Here is a 25,047-nt window from a genome sequence, read left to right as displayed (position 1 = left end):
GACTCTATCAGTTCTTATCTGCACATGCAGCTACGGTACTCGTAAACACTAAAACAGCTGTTTTCATCCTCATTGTTTTCAACACTTAAAATAACCAAGTTTATAAATTTATGTGATTGAGACCTTGTAATTGGTCATCCACAACTCATAACTGCAGCAAGATGACAGATAATCAGCTTGAGGAAAGCAGGTATGTCGCTGTGACAATTGCATGTATTGTTGGTTATCACCATTCCACTATAAATCGTTTGAGAATAAAAATCAGTCAAGAAACGATGTTAAAGACCTTCCGAGGTCAAGAAGACCCCCTTTAACATCTGCTAGTGAAAATCAAGCATAATGAAGGTTGGTCAGAAGGAAACCCATTGCAAACAATACAATCCTAAAAAGAGAGTGATGACCATACAGAAGCCTTTAAACAAGAACTGTTCGAGATTGGCTCATCGCTACTGGTTATCGTGCGATAATAACATTTCGGGGACCTTTGACTACGAACAGACACACAGATTCGCGTATCCAATATAGTGCAGAGCTCGCCAAAGTTGGAAATTATCGTCGTGGAGGAAGATCCATTGTTCCAATGGGATTCGGTTTATCTTCCTTGGCCCAATCGTAGTCCGAATTTGAACCATATCGAGCATATAAGGTACACTATTGGGCGTAAAGTGTACGAAAGGACATCCCAGTTCAAACACGTCATGAAATAAACAATACCCTTCGTCAAGAATGGTTGCTGCTACCTTAGCAACAAATTAGTCGACTTATGGCAGGAATCAGAAGACGTTAAGATGCGGTTATCCGTTTGAATAGAGGCTGCGCACAAAGAACTAATTCTTTGGCGTATAACGATCAACCATGATGTGAACAATCATCTAAAGATTAATTTTGAAATGTCTGACATTGTAAAGTTCGACTACAGCAAAAGTTGTAAAATGCATTTTTTTGTACCAAAAACACCTCATTTTGTTATAAAAGTTTTGGTTAGATAAAACTTTTTTTTTACATTAATTTTTTGTTTGTTTTAATGCCAATGTCATCATTAATTACGTTTCAATATTATTTTACAAATATTTTATCATATTCCATCCAAAATAAGAGACTGATTTTTCAAGTTTTAAAAAATCAAGGTGTTGCAATACTTTTTTCCATTTTTTTGTCAGGAATTTATTGTGCGAATCATACAAAAAAATTCATTGTACATTAAATTGTAAAACTGTTGACTTGTTTTCACCACCAAAGTGCGCGCAGTGTGTGTCAGAATGTATGATACATAATCGTATATAGTTCAAGAAAGGACGACTCCAAATTAAAAAAAAATAGCTTATGTTTTTGTTTTATTTTCCTTCCGAATGAATATCTAAACAACATGTAAATCTTGTATAAATGGCAATTAAAATTTTGTTTAACCAACATATTGATATTGAGTAGCACGTAAACATATGACTTATTTACATTTTAATTTAAATTTCGTTGCACAGTTTCAGTGTTCTTACAACAAACGATACAGAATGACAAACAATAATAACAATATTACTGTCAAATAATTCAGCATAGTCAATTCTATGTGCTGTTTTTTCATTTTCAGGCGAGGTTGACCGTAGATGAAATTTATTTTTTTATGTCCTTTTTGGTCATTTAACTCTTCACATGTTTTAATCCTTGACATCCTCGATTTTCATATGTTAGAGTTGTTCCGAATGAAGATAAATTTAGAAAAACGCTTCGGATGCCAAAATGTCACAAATTGTTATTTTCATTGTATGTCCTTTCCCTTTTAAAATGAAAGTCAAAGACAATTTTGCAAGAAGGTAATGTTCGGTCTAAGCAGATGTAAAAAGAAACAAATACAAAAATACTGAACTTCGAGGAAAATTCAAATAGGAAAGTCCCTAATCAAATGGCAAAATCAAAAGCTCAAATACATCAAACGTATGTGTCAACAACTGTCATATTCCTGACTTGGTACATGCATTGTCTTATGTAGAAAATGGTGGATTAAACCTGGTTTTAAAGCTAGCTAAACCTCTCACTTGTATGACAGTCGCATAAAATTCTATTACATTGACAACAATATATATGAAAGGCAAAGTACAGAACGCCAAGGTAAATTTAAAAGGGGGGGAAAAGTCCATAACACCTGACAAAATCAAGCTCCCGATTAACTAAACAAACGAAACAAATGGGCAACAACTGTCATATTCCTGACTTGATACAGACATTTTCCGAAGAATATGATGGATTTATCACTGGCAATAACTTTTCAGAATTAATCCATGTCATCTTCATTGCACTAAATGATGTTAAACAATTTACTTAGCTTACAGCATTGGACTTAGTTTCTCTAAAATTTAGTTACAATATATCCAGGGAGAATATATGATCAGATGTATATAAATGTAAGTATTATACAATTAAAAACAATACATAATATAAATAAACCTCAATATAAATTGATTCATTGATTTATTTGTCAGCTTACAAAACGGAAAAAAATTACGGATCAACACCGTACCGTTTTTTGATTAATATGTGTGTTTACGTTCTCTCAGGATACCTGTGTATTAAATTGGAATGTTCTTATTATTTTATAAGTTGAATGATTAATTCTAATTTTTTGCTGAAAAAATTAAAATAACAAAAATACCGAGCTTCGAGGAATATTCATAACGGAAAGTCCATCATCATATGACAAAATTAAAAGCTCAAAACACATCAAACAGATAGATAACAACTTTCATATTCCTGACTTGGTACAGGGATTTTAAATCATTGGACTGCTAATTCAACAGTGCTGATGAAGTATTTTACCCCTAAGTGATCTGATAAGTTTAGTCAAACTATGACACTCATACATTCTTGGTTTTTTTATGAGTAGCGAGTTGTTTTGTTACCTATCTATATCCTCAATCTTATACAACAGATTTTAGACAGTATCTTTTTGCAATTCAAGTAAAATATCCAATGACTTTAGATACTTTAATATAAGTGTTTAACTATCTATAAATTATAACGAACGGCATTAATTTAACTTTAAATTCTTCGTAAAGATTTCGTATCCCTTCATATGCATTTTTATATGTAAAACGAAATTCAAATCATAATTCATATGTCAAGAATATCGTCATGTTTAATCAGAACATTGGTACAAGAACAACATGTCATAAGCAGAAACATGCTTTGTCGTTTAGAATCTTAATATCAAATTTATCTTATATTTTATAAAAGTAAACAATTCTTTCTTTCAATTTTGCATGTCATTATTGTTTGTTAATAAGACATCGGTATTTTCTTTGTTTGTTGTATTCCACATATACGTCATCTTTTTAAAAAAAGTACAATTGAATGAAATGAGATTTTGCAAACAGTATAGCCTTGGTAAATAAATGAAGAATTTAATAACAAAATATGAGAAAATAAAAAATTAAAATTAATGTTTGTCTAAATTATGTACTTAACATAATTGTGTGAAATATTTTTTATACGATATAATAGTTGTTCAAGTTGTTGTTTTCTTTTAATATATATTTTTACCGTTATACCTGACCTTAAAACAGGTCAATATTAAAATTTTCTAAACCTTGTAAATACACGCATAAAAAATACCATTGTCCTGAAAATGCTTAAACTATTTGCCACTGGACAATAAGAAACCAACAAATAATCAATCAATGATACCAAGCATTTTCATTTTGTACACTAGACGCGCGGTTTGTCTTCAATAGACTCATCGGTGACCATCAAATACAAAAAAAAATATAAAGGTCAAATAGAGTACGAAGTTGAAAAGCCTTGAAATCCCAAATTCCGAAAAAAAAATTTAAATACAGATAAGGATTTTATATTCCTGTGGGAGCAAAATTCTATTTTTTTCGACAAAATTCAAAGTTTTGTGAACGATAATTCTGTTATTATGACTATATCCATGATAGGCATATCAACATAGAAGTATTTTCCACTGGTCTAGTGATCACGTAACTGGAAATAATAATCATGTTAGGATCGCAAGAAATCAAATCACATATTGAACGTTTACGTCAACATGATACGTGTCACGCGTTTTTCGTGCAGTAACAGCTTTAAACTATTTTGATCTGAGCGTCACTGATGAGTCTTATGTAGACGAAACGCGCGTCTGGCGTATAAAATTATAATCCTGGTACTTTTGATAACTATTGGGAACCAAAATTTGAGTACTGTTCAATATGATATGACAGTTCTGAAGATAATGCGAAAAGCAATGTTGACACTACTTGACTGAATAATGTTTAGACCTTAGCGACTTATCTGCAAATAACCCAACAGAGATAACGAAAATATTTCTAAGTATGACTGACGCGCGTTCCGTCATCATGAGACTTGTCTGTTGTCTTCAAATCAAAACAGTTGGAAAGTCAAAACAGTTACAAATTAAAGAGCGATATTAATCTTTATGCTATGATAAACACTTGTAGAATATGGTTATCTGGGTTATTTCAAAGGAGTTAACAAATCAAGAGAGCGTCTGGTAAAGTATGGATCATTGTTCATTAGTTTTATTACAAATAGCCTCCGTCCCCATCCCACAATAACAAAGAAGTTATATTTTCTTGATGAAGGAGACGTTAATCCTTTCGACACACCTTGTCTCGCTTCCTTTGAATTTCATAGACTCCTTGATTCGTCTTCTAAATAGTTTTATGAGATTTGAACATAGGGAAACTACCGTTGCGTATATATATATTGACAGACTAAAAACTACAGTTAATCATAGAACATGAGTTTTAGAAGGTTTGCAAAATAATACAATGCGTGTGTAGTACATAAACTAACATGTGTTTTCTCGAAGCAAGTCGGCTTAGCAAAAGATGAAAACAATGTTCCATCCGAAATAAATTCATTTTGTCAAAGAATCGCCCCCAAAATACTTTCTTTCACACTTTTGAGGTGAAATCACATCCTTTGTCCAACATTATAAGCCTGATATCTTTGGTGATTTTTTTTTACATTGAAATACATTTGGATTGTGACATCAATAAGTAACACGAAAACATGTTGTTGCTCTTTATTGGATCTTCCTGCTTCAATTTACTCTTTAAATCTAAGCATTAAAGGTATGAAAGCAAAAACGAAATTAAATAGCATATACACAGATAATAAGGTCCGAGGCAAATGATAGATTCTAATATTAAAATTTCAAATTAAAGCAAAAGTAGTTTACCAATGTTCAAATATCATTCATTCATTAAGAATGATCGGGGACATAACTGCCAACCAGACAAAACTCCGAATAGTAGCAAAACAAAAAATAAGCAACAACGTTTTACCAATGTTCAAATTGCTCTTCAATTTTGTACTTGTTTGGCAATTTAAATATTTCGATATGAGCGTCACTAATGAGTCTTATGCAGACGAAACGCGCGTCTGGCGCACTAAATTATAATCCTGGTATCTTTGATAACTACAATCAAATCTCATTTTCTTTTTATATGTAACGATATCAAAACCAGGCTTTGTTGAATATAGTATTATAATACTCCAAAGTTTCACACTTTTATTTGCAATTAATTTAATGCAATTTGACTTTTACGATTTCAATTTGTATGATAGTGCTGTATGTTTCTGTGATGGAAAATAGAATTTATTAGAAAAAATAACACATTGAATAATCATATGGTTATTAGCTAAAAGTGAATATAATCATATTAATTAGTATGGCCGCACCATTCGAGTAAACACGTGTATATATATGACCATACACGTTTGGTTAAAAATAACATAAACGAAACCAATTTTTCTTCACCAGTTGGACATTTCAACAATCAATCTCCTTATAAAATTACTCAAATTGTTTGGAACATAACAATAATTAATATTAATAATCTATAGTTTTGTTTTTCTTTCAATGCTTCATGTTTGTAGTGTTTAATGTCTATCGTTTTGTAATTAATATGCCTGTCTGTTTGTTTTTGTTTTGTATTTTAGTAACAATCCTATTGTTTGGATTTTAGACTAATAAAATTCTCTCTCATAACTACTGCCTTAAAACATTATTGGTTTTTATTTTTGTATTGTATATGTCAGTAAAAACTTTTAAATTTAACAAAAAGTGATATTTTGCTGATAAGAATTCAAAAATATTCAATTAATGATATTAGTATTGTTTTCTTTTAAATTAGTATGAACAATATAGATACTAAATTCACATGTTCATTGCACAAATGTTTTAGTTTGAACCATATTTAAATACATCTACCTTGACCGATGTCTGTATAAAAGTGTATTAAACTCAAAGAAGGACATATTTGTTATTGCAAATATCGTATAATAATTAATTTTCAACTTGGTTGAATAAGTATAACAGTTCGCATATGAAAAAATATGTTGTATTGTAAAAATGCAAACGTGCTGTTAGATTCACATGTACAAAAACGAGGACAGTTTATCAAAGTCATGACATTGAATTAATTTTCTATATTTAATAATAACAGTGTTTGATTAATTACAGCAAAGGGTACGCCCCGTACGGGACTCTTGTGGTTTTGTACTCAAAATTCAATTTTGTACGGACAAAAGTGACTTTTGTTCAACAAAAATAAGTTCAGTTTAACAAAATTTGTATCATACTACAAATTTAAAATTTTGTCATACAAAATTATCTATCAGCGGACAAAAGTCACTTTTGTCATGACAAAATTCATTTTTGTTACACAGACTTGAATTTTGTTACCTAATTTGAAAATTGGGCGACAAAAGTCAATTTTGTATTCAAATTAGTTTAGTTTGGTTTCTGTGAACTAATTTGCATACAAAATCGACTTTTGTTACACAAAATTGACAAAAAATGAATTTTGTCTCAACAAAATTGACAAATTTGACTTTTGTCTCAACAAAATTGACAAATTGAATTTTGTCTCAACAAAATTGACAAAATTGACTTTTGTCTCAACAAAATTGACAAAATTGACTTTTGTCTCAACAAAATTGACAAAATTGACTTTTGTCTCAACAAAATTGACAAAATTGACTTTTTGTGAGACAAAATTGACTTTTGTCTCAACAAAATTGACAAAATTGACTTTTGTCTAAACAAAATTGACAAAATTGAATTTTGTCTCAACAAAATTGATTTTTGTCTCACGAAAGTCAATTTTGTCTCACGAAAGTCAATTTTGTCTCATAAAAGTCAATTTTGTTGTTACAAAATTGAATTTTGTCGTCACAAAAATGAATTTTGTCGTCACAAAATTGACAAAATTGACTTTTGTCTCAACAAAATTAACAAAATTGACTTTTGTCTCAACTCAACAAAATTAACAAAATTGACTTTTGTCTCAACAAAATTAACAAAATTGACTTTTGTCTCAACAAAATTAACAAAATTGACTTTTGTCTCAACAAAATTGATTTTTGTCTCAACAAAATTGACTTTTGTCTCAACAAAATTGATTTTTGTCTCAACAAAATTGACAAAATTGACTTTTGTCTCAACAAAATTAACAAAATTGACTTTTGTCTCAACAAAATTGACAAAATTGAATTTTGTCTCAACAAAATTGACAAAATTGAATTTTGTCTCACAAAAATCAATTTTGTCTCACAAAAGTCAATTTTGTCTCACAAAAGTTAATTTTGTCTCACAAAATTGAATGTTACCTCACACAATTGACTTTTGTGATTTAATTTCCATATCAGGTAACAAAAGTCAATTTGTATGCAAATATGGTTATATTTGCATACCTTTTAGACAAAATTGACTTTTGTCATGACAAATATGAATTTTGTCTACAAAAATGAATTTTGTCATGACAAAAATTAATTTTGTCTACACAAATGAATTTTGTCATCACAAAATTGAAGTTCTCACAAAACAAGTCTGTAGCACATAGTTTTGTAAGACAAAAATGATTTTGTTATGACAGAATTGAAATTTGTACAAAACCACAAGAGTCCCATTCGCCGCCCCGTAAAGTGAATGATAATCTACGATATTTTAATTTTTACTATATTTCAAATGAATATTTGAAAAAGGACATACCATATTTATATATCTGCTCAACGCATTGTACGGAGTTATACCTCAAAATTAATTATGACAATACATTTGATCCCCTTTTTGTATTTACAATGTTTGTTTTGAAAAATTAAAACCCCCTTTGATTTAAACATGTTATTATATGAAACCTTCATATTACAGAGCGTTTCTATGTCTGCTTTTCATGCCCTTTAAATGTTTTTTGGGAAACTTTATAAAGTACTAAACGATCTTTTACAAAAAAAAATGTTATCATACTTGTTTGTTGTTTAAGAGCATCTTCAGTTTTTAAAGGGGTAATTCCAGTAGTTATACACCATGTATTGTATATAATCCAAAAGTTAATAAACATCTGTCTCATGTTCGCTTCTCTTGATTTTGAAATTTGCAAGATATTCGGAATCCTCTGGCTTTATTCATGTAGTTCCATTAACAATTTTTGAACACTAACCCCTACTTTTCTTTTCATAATTTGATTGAGTATAGCGTAAATGCCATCTTTGAGAATCTTACTTAATCCTTTTTTATTTGTTCATACTTTTCAGAAAAAAACGTGCCAATGTTAACTATATAAAATGGTTAGAGAGCATTATTTCCCACCAAATTTTCAATGACTTAATTCTCGGAAAAAGCACCTTTATTTATGTACTATCAATTTATAACAGTCATGTGATTTTTTTTTTATTTTGAAACATAGTAGCGAACCTACTTAATCCCATAGTACATAGATTCTGGTCCTCGCAGATAAGGCCGCAAATACGAATACTGTTGTTTGTGAATGGTAATTACATTACATAAACTGCTTTATAAGGGATTCGGAATTAAGATATCCCTTTCAATATTTACAGACTGGTTGGTGGAACGTTATTGAATATCTTTGTCTTAAATCAGAGCCAATTCTCTTTTCCTTGATTTTCGTATCGCTGAATGTGAACTGCTAACCCTTATGGGTTTTTCTCCAGGTTTTGGTAGGGTTCGAGTTGCTGAGTCTTTAGTTTGTCTTATTACTGTAAACCAACTTATTTTCGCGAGCGATTTATTTTCGCGACTTTCGCGAGTAGAACAATATCGCGAATTTAAATCGTCGCGAATTTGTAAAACTAAGATCTATACTTATTTAAGTACATAAAGTAAATTAGGAAATCGCGACAACAAATAGCCGCGAAGTAGACTAGAAAGTTTAAATCGCGAAATAAAGTATCCGCGAAAATAAGTTGGTTTACAGTAATTGACGTGTTTGATAGTCTTGGTCGGTTTTTTTTTTGTTGTTGGTCCTTCTCGATACATAATCAAACCAACCAACTTACACTTACTTCAATGGGATTTTAGAACAGTTCTAATATACACTTGGTTAGCATTTCATTTACATCGGTAATGTATAAGGCATATACTGGCCGTACAGTTAAAAATAAGACTGTGTATAATATAATGTAAAGCGACAACAGTTACAAAAAAATGTTTCTTCGTATTATGAATACTACCGAGACCACTCTCATCTCGTGTGGATGCATAGACACACTGTATTTCTTTGTCTGAAGGACTTTGCAATGAATAAATGCCAAATCCCGACTTGAATACTATTGGGAAACTGGAATCATTTCTTTTGTCGTAAAGTTTTGTTTCCAACCAATATCATTGTCAATTTCTAGATGTTAGTTCAAATATGATGCAGACTTATATCTTTCTGTGGTATCTTTTATCCCAAGTTTAAGGGGAAAGATACGTTCAACACAGTCAACAAAGGTTGAACTATTTAGTGAGAGAAAATTATCTAAAAATGGAAGTAAATTAAATGGTCACTGCTAACTTCTTTCCCTTCTTCCTCGTGGGTTCCTGTATGAAGTAAGCCTCGTATAAATACAGGACCATGTCGGCAAAAAGAGAGGCACAGTTTGTTCCGATGGAATGCTGATTGTTTGTTGGAACACACATCCATTCAAACGTAACAATATTTTTTGTAATATAAGAAATCAAGCATCTTGATAATATCAGTTTCAAATTAAAAAAAATGTGCTTTTTACAAAGTAGAATTTATCCCTTTATCCAAATTTATAGTCGTCCTTAAAACTAATGAATTAAAGATTCTTTTGTAAAATTTTTAATTTACATATGAAAATAAGTAGACGTGATATGATTATCAATGAGACAACCCTTTCCCAAAGTTTATATAATGTAGAAATAAGCAATTATAGGCAACCATACGCCGTTCGTTAATGAAAAAACGCATACCGTAAAGTCGGCTAAAAAAGGCCCTAAGATGAACAGTTTGAAACAATTACACATCATTACAACAACAAAAAAGAATAATTTTGACCAATATTTGCATAACTCAGCCTTGATCACATTCCGTAGGAAGCGTAATAAACTTAAAGAACATATCTTTTATTATAAACACTATACAAAAAGTATATCTTTCAAAACATTTAATAAAATTTAACATAACCCATATCAAAAGCGGTGTTGTTTAGTTAAAAGGCTATAGTATCCGGTAATGTCACAGGTACTGAAATGATAACGGTACAGTCTTTTAAGGTTATTATTCTATATTATAACAATACAAGTGCTTGCTGCTTTTCACTTCTTGGACCACCTCCAAACTATAATCTACATTATTTTAATGTACTTTTCAATGGATTTTTTCAAATGAATATTTGATCAATCACATATAATATTGATATATCTTCTCAAACATTCTACGGAATTGCACCTCAGAATTAAAAATATTTCAATTTAATTTCCCCATATTGTTAGTTTAATGTGTACTCTATAATTTAGAAACCGTACTATTATCTATGATTATTCATTAATGATCAGAATTTTCTTTATCAGCCTTCACTCACTGAAATATAGGATTATAAAACTAACGGGGAAATTCATAAAGTACAAAAAGATTTGTATACTTTAAAATTGATTATCATTCCGCTTATTATTCAGTGTTATGAAATAGTGGAATGTCACGTGACTAGTTTATAGGTAGTTACATACCCTTTCTCAACTTTTAATTTCAGAATCAACAAGATCTCAATCCAATCGGAGAGCATAAACATATATATATGTTAGCGGCAATAAGTGAAATTAGGCATTAAGCTTAAATCCTAGGCAATAAGCTAACGCCTAGGCAGTAAGTCTATTGCCTAAATGATGTTAGACATTAGTCTTAAATCCTAGGATTTAAGCTTAAGTTCTGAAAAATATGTGCAGGCATTAAGCTTAATGCCTAAAGTATAAATGCGAGTAAATAATAGACATTTATTCATTTAAATAAAAATATATTTGTTACACAATATCATTATGAGAACTGGGTTTATCGAAATTAAATTGTCCTGTGATTGGTCCTGTAAAATTATATTCTTAGGACAGAAATTATGATAAAGTAAGGACCAACTTACGACAAGTCTCAGCATGCACATCGAAGCTATCTGAGCTTTACCTTTGAGGATTATCTCAGCTAGGATGTTCTAACCGCGGTCCTTTGTTTTGGCGTAAAAGAAAATAGCAAATGAAAAAATCCTAAGATGGATCCTATAAGATATTCCTAGGACAGAAATTATGATAAAATTAGGACCGACTTACGACATGTCTCAGCATGCACATTGAAGCTATCTGAGGATTATCTTAGCTAGGATGTCCTAACCGCGTATTGACGTAAAAAATAGCAAATGAAAAAAAAATAATATTGTATCAAATTTAACTTTAATTTAAAAACCGACTAATTATTAGAAAATAAATATTAGTTTTAGTTTATAATAATTTGTACATTGTAAACTCTATGAAACAAAACATAAGTAAAAAAATATAACTACTTTATTATATTAGAATTGAACAAAATAACTGCAAATAGTTTAAATTTTACATATAATCAGTAAAATCATGCTTTGAGGGAGCTGAAATGGAAGTATCACAACACTCCACAAGAGACTGGAAATAAAATCACTAATAAGATATGTTATCTATATTAAAATATTAATCTAAAAATATGAAAACTTGATAAAAATTTGTGTTCAAATAATTTTGTTATCACAAGTTGTGAAACTGGTAATAAAGAAAACTTACTTATCCTATAAAAAAAATTTGAAAAATGGTGTGAGCAAAAAAAATCACATTTTAATTTTGTGTACTTTTTACCAGTTTAAATCAGCTCGACTATAGTGAAGTGAAAAAATTTTCAAATAAATATTAAAATTATTTTATAGAATCTCCCACTTCTTTAATTGGATTATAACAATCACTTTTTTAAATCTTTAATATTTAGTAATATCACAAAAACATGAAAAAGTATGTGTAAATTCTGTTTTTTAACTGCTAAAATTACTAAATAAACTTACTAAATTTGAAGATCTGTCAAATGAATGTATATTTACTCATGTTATATTAGAAATAAATTAAGTAACTCCTTTATATCAAGAATAAATCACCAAATATGCATTGATTCCAGATTTCACTTATTGCCTAAATTATGTTCGGCAATAGAATGAATAATCATCATAAGATTTCAGGTAATAAGCTTAATGCCTGAAAATTTCAGGCAATAACTTAATGCCTAGGCGTTAGCTTATTGCCTAGGATTTTCGCTTAATGCCTAATTTCACTTATTGCCGCTAATATATATATATATACCAAATGATTTTCTAGCGTCGGACATGCGTAAAACGGCTTTGCAAACTTTGATATTCAGAATAGAAACCACAAGAGAAAATCAGACTAATATGGATAATATATATTCAGATTTGTGTAAAATAATCATTGACGAAATGAACGCTAAAATTCCAGTTTTTGACACTAGTAGAAAGACAAGTTAACGTTTTAAAGTGGGAAAACCTTATTGGAATGACCATCTTGGCTCACTGTGGCATTCAATGCGTAATAAAGAAAAAGGATTTCTTAAATTCAGAGGTAATTTGTCCGTTAAACGTAAACTCCGTGAAGAATTTCATACTGCCCAAAAAATATTTGACCGCACTTTAAAGCGATGTGAACGACAATTTAGACATTCGTTTTGTGTTGAAGTTGAAAACATGACAACATCTAACCCTAATGAATTTTGGGAAAAAATAAAAAAAAACTCGGACCTCGTAAAACCCAGAGAATCCCGATGGAGGTATATGGCGAAGATGGAACGATTCTCACGGATGATGAAACTATATTGAATAAATGGAAATCGGAATTTCAGAACATATACAATACGGATAATGCCGCTTCAAATTTCGACGATGAATTTTATAGGCAAGTTTCAACACACAAATCGTCATTAGAGGACAAAATGCTGGACCCGCTTTATAATGAAAATCAAGAAATAAATACGACTATAACCATCGAAGAAGTTAGACGGCTTGTGTACAAAACAAAAAACGGCAAAAGTTGTGGTATAGATAGTATTCCATACGAAGTACTGAAGTATGAACCTATAGTGGCCGTGATTCATTCATTGTTCCAACAGATTTTTGAAACCGTCTGTTTGGAGACAGGCTATACTTTTTCCAATTCTAAAAGACAAATCTTCAGATCCACGTGTACCTCTCAATTACCGAGGAATTAGTTTACTTTCTTGTATATCAAAACTGTACAGTGCATTCATAAACAGTCGATTATCATCATATTTAGAGTCCAACGATATTTTAACAGACGAACAAAATGGTTTTCGCTCCGATCGATCGTGTGAGGATCATGTATTTACTCTCAATGCTGTATCGAGAAACCTGAAGACTTCATTTGCAACTTTTATTGATCTTAAGAAAGCGTTCGATTTTGTTGACCGAGATTTGCTGTTATATAAGCTTTTGTTAAATAACATTGATGGGAAAATTAACAACTCGATTAAAAACATTTACCTTAGTACTTCTGCTTGTGTTCGTGTGAACAACAGACTTTCACAGTGGTTTGTATGCAGTTCTGGTGTTAAACAAGGGAATAATTTATCCCCGACGTTATTTTCGATTTTTATCAACGATCTGGTAGAGGAAGTAAACAGTCTCGGACTAGGTGTAAATATTGGCGACTCAACGCTTTCATTACTTTTATATGCGGACGACATAGTCTTATTGACATCATCCGAAACTGACATGCAATGCATGCTTGATAAAGTTCATGAGTGGTGTAAGCGATGGCGTGTTTTGATAAATACAGAGAAATCAAAAGTTATGCATTTTCGTCCGTCTCGATCTAAATGAAGTGAATTCCAGTTCAAAATCGGTGACAATCTACTTCAAATAACTGACACATACAAATACCTCGGTGTAACTTTTCACGACCTTAAGGAATTTAGAGATAATGCAAATAGACTATCAGAAGCTGGAGGTAGAGCTTTAGGAGGAGTTATCTCCAAGATTCATCATCTAAAAGACTTCGGAATTAAAACTTTTGAGAAACTCTTTACTTCTTGTGTAGTACCAGTGCTTGACTACAGCTCTTCGATCTGGGGATACAAAGACTGTGCTTACTTGAATCAAATCCAGAACAAAGCAATTCGTTATTTTCTTGGCGTTCATAAATTTGCACCGACATTGGCAATAAACGGTGAAGTTGGTTGGGTGAACTCAAAGGAACGACGATGGTGCAATATGATAAGGTATTGGAACAAACTTATATCAATGGACGACACTCGTATATGTAAACGCGTCTTCAATTGGGACTACGAAAAATGCATGAACAATTGGTCATCCGAAGTGAAAAACATTTTGTCAGTTATAGGACTAGAGAGCAATTATATTACAAAAAACACATGCGATTCACTGACGTGTAAAACATTGCTCAAAGATAAATGCTCCGCAGATTGGCAGAAAGGTTTAACAAACTTTCCGAAACTACGAACATACAGGCTCATAAAATCTGAATACTGCTGTGAACAATACATTGAACTTAATCTTAACCGTACTGAAAGATCCATAATAGCGCAACTCAGGTGTGGCATTCTCCCTCTCAGGTTAGAAACTAGTCGTTTTGTATGTGAAGACGAATGTGACCGTTTGTGTAAAATGTGTAGCGATAACTGTGTGGAAAACGAATTTCATTTCCTTATAAACTGTAACTTTTATAACAATCTGCGACTGCAACATTTCTCACAAATAGACAATTTATGTATACTATCAAATGAAGAACAGTTTAAATATTTACTATGTCAACATCCGAGAAAAACTGCTAAATATCTATTGCAAGCTTTCAGTAAGAGAAAAAAACTTTTTATATGAAAATTTTCGATAACATTTTATTTATTTTTGTTCGTCGTACCATTGAAATTTATGTTTAAAGTGACTTATAGACCCAAAGGGTCGGGTGTTCTAATTATTGTTTTTATATCTCACTGTATTATATAATATTTTGTGAAAAACACATGTCACTATAATAAATAATTTACTTACTTACTTACTTATATGATAATACGTAACGTAAGAATTGCTGAAATCGACATTACCCTAGTCATCATCACGATTTCGATCACTTAAATGTTCTTCTTAACTTGCAACTATTGACTAAAAAATTACTTTCCTTGGAACAAATGCACTGATTGACTTATTAAATAAGCATACATGATTGAAAAAAATATCAGTTTTACATTTTGATCAATTTTTTGTCTCTTTTGTTAGGAAAACAAGTTGCTTAAATTCATATTATTTGCTCCTGATTTGCAATTTAAAAAGTTATGTTATGTAGCACCACGAGGAAAATTTGGAGATTTGTTTCTCAAAAATTGAAGATTTGACCTCCCGGTAAGTATAAACTGGAAGTAAAGTTAAGGTTACCACACAGTCAATTTATATACTACTTTTCAGTATATTCTTTTTTCAATCTGGTGGTGACACATCTTACATATAGTCTATTTGAATTAATTTGCAGAGAATTTTGCTCAAAACGCGATGCATATTTTGTTTAACTGATACATTGTTAATTGGTAAACAAGGTCATGGTTTCCTCTGACTGTAAACGACGTACTTAATCCGTTAAATGTTGGGTGTGTACTGATTGATATTTGATTCGTGTTACGGTGCGAAGCTAATAGTTTCAGTCAATAAACACGCCATCTCGAAATAATCACATGGATGCATTTTGATGTGGCTGAAATACACCAACAGCTATTGGCTTCAATGAGATAAAGGATCACTGACTTTTCTCGTCTCAGGATAAGACATCAAATACCGGAAAATGGGTCCATTTCAAAGTCAAGACGACATAAAACCACAACATAGGAATTTTGAAGCTATGAATACAAAAGCGGCTGTTGGCAATGTTCTAAATATAGTGATAGGTTGCCAATGGCCTTTTCAAACTTCATAAAATGTATTCAATGTGTTCAAAAACTATAAGTCAAAACCAGTTCAAGATTTATAGTTTTTTAAATTCTCGAATTGTTTTCCATTCCAATGTTATATTTGCCCATCCTACTGGTTTGATTCGGGCGTCACCAACTTTGTGTAGACGAAAAGTGTGTCTGGCTTTCTAAATTATATGCCGGGTATCTTTGGCGACTTTTCATAACACAAATTATGATATACTGTACAAACAGAAATGTCAAAATGAATGAAGCGCAAACAAAAATACAGCATTCTTTTTCATGATTTATGGAACTTCTCTTCTGTCTAAGTAATACGCACTTCAAAATTTGAAGGCTAAAATTTAATTGGAGAATGTAAAAATTACATACAGGAACAGAATGTAAATACACATGATATGTATTTTTAACAGAATTAGTTTTCATAGATAATGTATGGATGTCAAAATTATGGATAACTGAGACCTAATTTAAATGTGTTTTGACATATCATTTATATCCTTGAGTTCATATTCGATTTAACTAAGACCTTATAAAATGAATACTAGTATAATGTTTTGATGTTGTATAAAGCAATCACAAAAAACAACGTATTTAAATAGGTATACCACAAAAATAGTCCCTGATTGCAAATTCAAAATGGGTACGTCCATAAAAGTGATTAAATCAAATGCTATAAATCAACGGAATAAGTGAAAAAACACAGTTATATTCATGACTTGGCACAAATATGTTCTAAAGAAAAAATTGGCTTAAACCTTGTTTACAGCATGCTAAACTCTCCAATAATATGAGAGTTGATTAAAACATCATATAATCATAATTATTAAATTTTGTAAAATCACATTGTCCCGCCGTCGAAACTCGTGATTATTTACTTTTGGTTTATAAAAAATAAGATAAGATCCAAAAAGAAGTGACTTTTAAATAATCATCATGAGTGAACGTTTTACTTGTACTTAATAGTATGATACCAAGCTATTTAGGTTAATTAGAAATGACAATCCAATAGATTGACTGCATTGTATTGTCACCACGTACAACCCCGATATAAATGAATCCGGACGTTGACACGTTCGATGCACCCCGATACAAATGAATCCGGACGTTGACGCGTTCGAAGAGATAATCAGGACATCATTTGGGATGACAAAAATTTTAAATATCTTTATTTCTTGAACTTATGTGAGTATTATCAACGTGTCAATGTAGCTTATCTACTCAATGATACAGTTGTTGCAAGTTTAAGATGTGTATAGAACGTTTGATTAAGCTGATGGGTGCAAAACACATACATATATGGTACAATTGTCTACGTCTTATTAGGTAAACCATGTTGAATATCTCTCAAATAAACTTTTGTTTAGCAATACTTTAAGCCACAATAAAAAACAACACGTTAAATTACTACGTGACTTCAAATGTTCCCTGGGACTCAGAATAAACACGATATCATACTTAGTACGTTTTCTCATATTGTATAGTTCGTTTTAAAATGTGTCGAGTTCGTTGCTCTTTTATAACTATTTACACCACTGGGTCGATGTCACTGCTGGTGGACGTTTCGTCCCCGAGGGTATCACCAGCCCAGTAGTCAGAACTGCGGTGTTGACATGAATATCAATTATATGGTCATTTTTATAAGTTTCCTGCTTACAAAACTGAATTTTTCGAAAAACTAAGCATTTTCTTACCTTAGCCGTATTTGGCACAACTTTTTGGAATTTTGGGTCCTCAATGCTCTTCAACTTTTGTATTTGTTTGGCTTTCTTACTGTTTTGATCTGAGCGTCACTGATGAGTCTTATGTAGACGAAACGCGCGTCTGGTGTATTAAATTATAATCCTGGTACCTTTGATAACTATCTTTTACAAAAACATCCCCGTACAATTCGTTTGAAAACCGAATTTTTTTAAGGTATTTACACTATGGTACAAGGCACTAAACAACTTACTGTGGCTTTTATTTTCGTTGGTACTAATTTTCGTGGATTGAACAAAACTTGAACTATCGAGGACATTTAATTTCGTACTCCGGCCAAAGTCTGCATACAAGTCTATGGAAAATTTGTAATTCGTTGAACATTTAAATTCGTGGTTCACCTGCGACCACGAAATCCACGACAAAATTGGTATCCAACGAAAATAATGAATCCACAGTACATAAAAACAATGCATATAGAGAACCGAAATAAGAGTACTTATAATTAGCTCAAAGCCATTTACAACTGAAATATAAATCATGTTCTTCAGGACTTCTGTATCAGTCAGTATGCTAATGGCATTTCGAGCGAAGACTTTTTGTTTTTCGAAATGCTAGTAGCTGATGACATTGTTAATTTTGAAATCTTACTTTGCCACAAATACAACCACACTTTATTTTCGTATGATAGTTCACTCTGACTAAACAAGTTAGGTTAACAATAGTTATCAAAGGTACCAGGATTATAATTTAGTACGTTAAAATCGAAAAACACTGCATTTGGCTTTTTTTTGTTTATCAAACTCCTAAAAGGAAAGGCCCTGACAATGCTAGGCTATTAAGAATCGTTTGTTCTTCAGCTTGACAATTTTTTGTGTTTTTCTTGAAGATATGAGTGTACAACACATAAGAGGCATATGGATGGTATAAATTTTAAGGTGTTTATAATAATCAGAACCAATTACAAATCATTTGGACATTTGCATCATTGTATTAAAACTGTACTGATTTGGGAACTGCAGCATTGACGAAGAGTATTGAAAACGCCCGGCGTATGTGGTTGCTATACGCTGATATGTGACGCCGTTATGAGCGACATTGATGAGTCTTATGTAAAAGAAACGCGCGTCTGTCATATTAAATTATAATCCTGGTACCTTTGGTAACAATAATTCTAAGTTTTGTTGCGGATTTGTCATTCCTGCCAAAATGTTACAGAACAAAGTAAAGCATAAAGAACACAGAAATTCATGCTAAGGTGATCTACTAGGGATTATCTGAGCAAAATACATGTTGAAACCTGTTTACAAAAAGAACCATCTATCCAGGGGTAAAAGAAGACTGAAAATTTAGTTCAGTTTTTACCTTGGATTTACAATTAGTTTTAAAAATATATTTATTTTCAGACAATACCTACGATCTGTGTACTAGTATTAGACAAACTGATATCCTCAAAAATGTATGTTTTAAAGCATTTGAGGCACAACAATAAACTTTTGATTTTGATTATTTAAAAAAGCAAGCATGATTTTTCAGTGGCATGGTCGTGCGTTTTTGAAAATGCTTGCCTATAAAAATATCACGTATTTCAAAACCATGCAAAGAATATATTAGAGCAAAGTATCCAAAGATAAAATATTGGACTTGAATGATTGTAAAATCGTCACTGTCTTACTCAGTTGTACACAATGTGTTCGATTCGAACGCGTCAACTTATTTGTAATTGGGTTATACGGAGTGTTCTTGACTAACATTACTTGATGTATTGATTTGTCAATGGTCAAAGAGAGACAATTCAAATGGTTTCAGATACTGTGCCAAGCTGCTTTGCTTTCTGAGAATGATCTACTATTGATATGAAATGTGAATCCGTAACAAAAAGCAACATAATGTAAAGACATATAATATAAATTAAAGTGAACAATTAGAGCATCAAAATCTATTGACGCCTTGATACTAAATTTAATTTGAATGTCAATAAAAGAAGAATGTTTCCGTAATAACAAACGTGCTAACTTCACAATTCCTGTTCAACAATTTTCTGAAATTTTCATCATCAATTGTGCGCACCTTTACATTCCTCTGCTCTGTTATCTTGACATGTAACAACTTCACAAGTATACTTTTCCCTACTGTTTGCCTCGGATATAAATCGTGTAATGTCCTATTTTCCTTTAGTTATTTGATCATCACAATGCATTTCTATATTATTTCTTTACTATGAACAATGAATAGATTTTTCAGTTTTATAATGGGACAGTCAAATTCAAATAAACAAAGAAGATGCACTAAAAAAAGTGTTTTAAATACAGCCTTGGAAATAGGTAAGAAACTGTTTAATATTGTTTGAGGAATATGTTAGATATTCAAATCAATCAGCTATTGTAATATCTGCTCGAGTGACGTTGGTATATTACAAAAAAATATGTTTAAGTCATTATTTTGTCACCTTTTTTTATTTTGATTGTTCGTGGTAATTCGCATAGTTATAAAGGTTATTCTGAAAAACTTTTAAATATGTGTATAAACTCGAGGTTGATTCACTGCATGTTTTTTTTCTATCAAGTCAAATAAGGACGTACATTGTTGGTTATACTTCGAGTTGTAGACTTTTTATTCAATTGTGAGTGTGATTTGACCTCTATAAAATCAATAAAATTAACGGTACCAATTTTCTTGCACCAGATGCGCATTTCGACAATACATGTCTCTTCAGTGATGCTCGTGGCCAAAATATTTGTGATCCAAAGCTATATAAAAGATGAAGAGCTATAATCCAAAAGGTCCAAAAAGTATAGCCAAATCCGTGAAAGGAATCAGAGCTTTGCATGAGGGAGATACATTCCTTTATTTATAATAATTTCTAATATTTTGTAACAGCAAATTTTAATAACACAAAAATTCCGTATGTTCATGCTTTCAGATATTTTGAATTATAGAATACTTTAACATCTTCTTAGTATTTCGTAGGAACGTACTTTTAACTTTCCTATGAAATACTAAGAAAATAAGCATGATTGCAAATGAGACAGACAAAATTGACCAATATTGTATACGTATAAGCAACATTAGGTCATCGTCCGGTCTTTAAAACTTAACAAAACCTATACCGCATAATGAGAACGAATTATGCCAATACAGAAAGAATTTAATTGACATCATTGTATAAAGTAAAATGATATATGAATTGTCGCAAAGAATAACAATTGGTTATACCTGTCACATGACTTATAACCGACTATCGCTAAGGCACATACACCGAATCTATATTCATGATTGTAATTAAAACAATTGTTTTTGCTATCGTGTAACAGGTTTTTGTCTGCTGTTTCCAGTTTTATAACACTTTTAAATTGTACTCACCAAACGTGATATCTTTTTTATCGACCCAACGCTTATTCATTGTATCTACGTCATATAATTATATTGATTTTTTTCTACAAAAAAAAATAGGATTTGATCGCCCGGACTGAGTGTTTGTTTTTTTAAAGGAACCAATGTCAATCAATATCAACATTTTTCAGAGATAAAAGACAGTTCAGCTTGCAAGGAATGTACCAAAGATGAATATAGCAAATTTCCTGGTATATTGAACATCCGAAGAAAATCATCAGACCCTGAACTATATTTCAACATAGTAGAATTATATTTGAACGCTGGTGCAAAACTCAATACAATGAACTGGGGTCTATTTTCTGAGTAAGTTAAGTATGAATGCCAGTATGCATGCAGTCAATAAAAAATAAGGAAACCAGATAGGTTATGAATAACAATTAGACAACTCTCCACCAGGGTCAAACATGCATACTGAATAAGTCTATAAGTCAAACTATTCGCCGAGGCTAGAAGTTGGCAAGAACCCAATGAGAAACGTTACATATCGACATAATACTTGTTAAAATGTATGTTATATTTATTTCATTGGTTTTAAACATAAGAGACATAAGAATATAAAGGCCGTGTTGGATAATCACCTATCGCTAACTAATGGTATTGACACTGTTGTTGCGATTGTCAATTTTCCTGGTTGACAGGCCTATGCTATATTTGAATCCCCCTACCCCCAAGGGGGGACTACTTTAATACTTAACTGATATGGGGTTTCGTTTAAATTCTGTTATCCAATCTTTTCAATTAATTTAGATTTTAAAAATGTATACCTTTTTCATATATTGCGTAGGTAAAAATGCAATCTAATTAAAAACCGATCTCTCATCGCTCCTGTTTCTGATATGTCGCGTGGGAGATCTAACGAAACCCGCTTTGAGGTCACATGTGAGTGACCTCGTAGGTGTGTCTTTTTCGACCAATGAAATTGAGCCTTCCACGATCTTGGAAGTTTAACGTAAGGCAAAGGGACGTAACTCATTTTATTTACGACGAAATCGTCAGTCAAAATAATTCATAAACTTTTTTGATTGGCTTATTAATAGGTCGTCAACTCATTTGCATATCTTTATAAATTCATGACTTTTAGTTCACTCACATGTGACCTCAAAGCCGGTTTCGTTAGATCTCCCACGCGACATATCAGAAACATGAGCGATGAGAGATCGGTTTTTAATTAGATTGGTAAAAATGTAACCTTTTCCCAATTTTTTGGGGTTTCATGTAGTGTAATGTTAGAGTGGAATACCATAGAATTGTCAAAAGAGAAAAATAGGATGATACCATCTTAGCTGGGAACAACAAGAAACATGACAAACGAAAAAGTTATGGAAACTGTATTGACTTCATCATATATTTCTAATAGTTTTCCCGACCTATTCGCATTGTTTCAACCAGCGGCACGTCCTATCACCTTCTATATAGGAAGTGACCCCCTCCTCTCGAAGTTTGAACTGATTTAGTGGATACTTTCTACAGTTGTTAGAATTAGTCACATTTAGATACATTTCGGTTTCTTCTAATTTCATTCCATATTCATTGGACTTCGACAGTCAGACATATTTGAAGGGCTGTCGCATTTAACCTTGAGTACCCCAAGGTACACAGAATTAGATGCACTATATTTAACGTGTTTCGAGGGTGAGACCCATATTGGCGGCCTTAGTTAGTTATCAATTCTCATATGGCAACATTATAGGTACTTTATTCATATGATGAATGAGAATGAGGCTTTGTAATACCCAAGATATATGTTAACGACTTTTTTACTGTACTGAAATGTAAGATTAATTTCATACATCAGTCAAATTCAATGGGATATTTGTTTCGATCATTTTTTCGTGTGGTGTGATTGAATATGATTTGATTGTATACACCTCCGGCAGCGCCTGCATACGGAATATGTGTCTCACAGTCCCGTTTTCCACGAATTTTTCTGTTTTGTAGGTTGTATGAATTGTGTTTTTCTTATGAAACTACATAATCAAAATTTGTCAATGAATAGATGTCCTTTAAAGAGGACAATATTGATATAAACCGAAAACTGCATTGTATATTTTAGGAAAGGTAAAAGAAGCGCTGTCAGACCATACGTTCCTTCCTGCAGACCGGTGGTTCCCAGAGACAGTATAGACCTTATCATTATCAATCGACCAAGGTATATTTGTACTGCAGCAATACTGTTATAACAACAAGGAGTCGATCCTAACTTTTACAGTTTCGTGGAAATGATAAATCAACATAGGCATCATTTAATAGTTAATCGTCACTCTACAAATTGTATTGACGAAGAAACATTTCTGACAACATTTTTGTCTGCTGGATACAAGTTTACTACATCCGATACGAACGACATCGAAAATGAACTTCCTTCGTTAGAAGGAACTTATGAACTAGCGAAGGACCATGGACACGTAACAAACTTGAAACAGCTTTGTAGAACAAACCTACGGAATCATATCAGATATGTAAACAAAGATACATCAGTATTTCCTATAATTGACAGGTTAAGTCTCCCTAACAGAATGAAAGATTACTTAAAATTGTGGGATGTCAGTCCTGTTGATTTGACATCAACCGTATGTTGTAACCACACATGGTATCAACATGTATCTATTAAAGGAAATGGATATCTGTTTATCCCCGTTTATCAGAGAGGAAAATTATAATCTGCCTTTCTACTTTCCATTTTAACTATAATCAGTGACGTCGTAGTTTAGCTTATTTTGAGGAAGTGAAAATGTATCGAATTGTTAATTTAGATACGTGTGATTCAAGATACATATACAATATTAAACCAATGTAAGAAAAATATAAACGTGTATGTATGAGGCTGACACTCTGGGGAAGAACGAGGTTCTACCGAGCCCTTCCCCAGTTTTGCGCCGAGTACAAAAAAGTTTACATTTTATGACATTAACCTAATATTGTTTTTATACTGCAACATAAACTAATATATTGATAGCTTTTTAAATCGTGACACAAATGTCAAACTTATTTTCATCCCTTAATGAACCCCTGATAGTAGAGAAAGTGTTTCATGATGAAATTGACATTATACAAAATATAGCTATGTTACTATTTAGGAAATAAATACAACTAGTTGCAGTATAAAGTGACGATACACCTGTTCCTCGCAGTTTAATTAGTTTTAAGTAGTTTAAGTATAACTTTAATCCAACTTTGTTCCCAAAATATTGACGATTGTATATAATTATATTGTAATAGGAAAGGACACATACATGTATACTAAACATAAAATATATTCAGCCACGAGTGGTAGAACTATAAAATAGCATTTTGCTTGAAAAAAGTAAAATCACAAAAAGACTGAACTCTGAGGAAAATTCAAAAAGGAAATTCCCTATTAAAATGGGAAAGTCAAAAGCTCAAACACATCAAACGAATAGATAACAATTGTCATACTCCTGGACTTGGTACAGGCATTTATTATGTAGAGAAAGCGGTGGATTAGACCTGGTTTAAAAGCTAGCTAAACCTCTCACTTGTATGACAGTCGTATTAAATTGCATTATATTGTTTTCATTGACATCATGTTTGAAACGTTTATTGGAAGAGTAATTGAACAGTAGTATATACTACTGTTGCATTTATTTCGATATCATTGTAATATTATTTTCTCTCTATAACTATCAAAGAAAACCAACATTCTGACTTATTTAAA

General features: G+C 31.6%; 2 long non-coding RNA genes across 2 annotated transcripts in view; both read left to right on the top strand.

The window, feature by feature from the left end:
• The window catches only part of LOC143075162 (uncharacterized), a 227,498-nt gene that overhangs the window by 139,884 nt on the left and 62,567 nt on the right, over positions 1-25,047 (top strand). The gene's annotated exons all lie outside the window — the stretch shown is intronic.
• Positions 17,369-23,997, top strand: LOC143074327 (uncharacterized). Its single transcript, XR_012977801.1, has 4 exons — positions 17,369-17,459; positions 20,211-20,299; positions 21,500-21,674; positions 23,425-23,997. It is a non-coding gene; the product is annotated as an uncharacterized LOC143074327 (long non-coding RNA).

This window comes from Mytilus galloprovincialis, chromosome 5 (genome assembly GCF_965363235.1).
Source record: "Mytilus galloprovincialis chromosome 5, xbMytGall1.hap1.1, whole genome shotgun sequence".
Taxonomy (NCBI): domain Eukaryota; kingdom Metazoa; phylum Mollusca; class Bivalvia; order Mytilida; family Mytilidae; genus Mytilus; species Mytilus galloprovincialis.
The sequence above is the reverse complement of the archived record's forward strand: the minus strand, read 5'-3'. Positions and strand labels throughout refer to the sequence as shown.